This window comes from Etheostoma cragini, chromosome 1, assembly GCF_013103735.1.
Source record: "Etheostoma cragini isolate CJK2018 chromosome 1, CSU_Ecrag_1.0, whole genome shotgun sequence".
Classification (NCBI taxonomy): Eukaryota; Metazoa; Chordata; class Actinopteri; order Perciformes; family Percidae; genus Etheostoma; species Etheostoma cragini.
In genome coordinates, this window is record NC_048407.1 from 31,593,175 (window position 1) to 31,595,219 (window position 2,045).

Consider the following 2,045-nt stretch of genomic DNA (forward strand, 5'->3'; position numbering starts at 1 on the left):
AATCATAGTTAGTGAGGACATGCAAACATGCTTGTTGTCTATACTTAGGCAACCCATTATATTTAAATAAAAAAAAATGTAAAAGCAATTGTGTTGCATTATAAGGCAAAGGCACCTGGTTCTATTAATTGACAGCATTACAATGCATTTTGTAATTTCCTTCAATTGAAAATCTTTGAAGCAAGTTTGGGGGACTTGAAGGGCACCCATTTCAGAGAATCACCCATATTGATCTAATATTGATATCTGATATTGATCACAAAATTCCAAGATGCCGTCTATGTCTGTCAATTGCGCGGGTTTGGACAACAGTGTGTGTCTATGGAGCCGTGCGCATGGGCAGAGTGGCTCTGGATCAAAGCAGCTCAACAACCACCGGAAGTGACGTGAGTGTAAAGGAGTCAGCCTCACGTGAGCCCCCAGTCAGCTGATATAAGTCAGCATCTGCCGTTTGGCGACAACACAACAGTCTAAACTAGTCCAGAACCTGGAAACTGCTCCGTCATTGTTGTGGTTCTCCTCCGACTGTTACCATGAAGGTCTTACTGCTGTTTGTGTTCGCCGCGTTAGCCCTGACCAACGACGCACTTATCCGGTAAGAATATTAAATAATACAAGATTTTTAAGCGAATTAAACACGATGTATGTGAACTAGCTAATGCTAGCTGGCATGCAGGTTACACAATGTTACCTAACACCTAGCTAGCTAGTAACGGAACATGGTCTAGCATCTACAAAGTCACGTAAGCGAGAAGAGGAGTGCGTTTACTAACAACTCTATAAATGCAGGACATACAGAGAGCTAACGCTAGCTAGCTTCTGTCTCCGCTGTTCCAGCGAGGACATCAATGTGGGACATTAACCTGGGATCCCAGCACTCTTCTGTAGACTTACAAGAACATATTTCATCTGTCAGGCAGTCCTGGCAAAGATGAGCAGCGAAATAGTGTTTCAAAACCTACCAAAACAGAAGAATCATGGCCTAAAATGACACCTGTTAAAAGCAATAACATCGTCCTGTAAACAATGACTCAAACCCATCGAGATGTTGAAAATCTTTTATGCCTTGCAGCTCATTCCCAGCTCTATTTAGATGATTGCGACCATGATTAGACCTTTAATCTGATTTAGTGTCTGGAGAAATGTGTGTAAACGGGGTATGTACCAAGGTAATTTAGCCAGTAAAGCCATAACAATATAAATGAAAATACCAGGATCATGCAAGCTTTTTAATTGAAAGTTATAATGGTCAGTTTGTGTTTAAAGTGTTTTCAGAGCTGTGGGAAAACTATTGCTTCTAGCAGATGGGTTTCTTTAGACTTGCCTTATTTAGAGATGTATGGGTATCGCCTCCGATACCGATGCTGCGCCATAGGTGTGTGAATGTGTGTGTGAGAGTGTGTATCTGATGAGCAGGTGGCACCATGTACGGCAGCCTCGGCCACAGTGTATGAATGTGTGTGAATGGTTCCTGTACTCTGTTACAGTGCTTTGAGTAGTCGTTATGACTAGAAAAGCGCTTTAAGAACAGTCTGTTTACATTTACAAAGAGTTTAACCTGAGTCAGACCAACAGCAAAGATAGAAATCATATCACATAGGCTACATATAGTAGTATACAGTTGTTAAAATAATTGAGACACTGGTATTGGATTAGTACTCGGTGTCGCCCGATACACAAGTTCTGGTATTGGACTATCTCCAGCCTTATTAGTATATATCTGGTGCACAACATGATAAGAAAACCTGTCTCCTTCAACATAAACTGAACATTTTAATCTTCATCAATGGAGGATTTACTGTTGTATTAGACTGGGTTACTTTTAGCCTGGGTACCTATGGCAACCGAGCGTGTGAACATGTTGACTTATGCACAAGACTTGCAATAAAGTGCAACACTGATGTCTTTGTGCAGATAAGGAGTATCTGTGAGGATGTGGGTCAAATCTTATCTGCAAGGCCACCAGTGGCATTTGTGTATTTCATAAATGAAGCAGCCTGAAAATCCAGTATAATTTGTACTGCATTTGTACTAGAGCTGTGCAA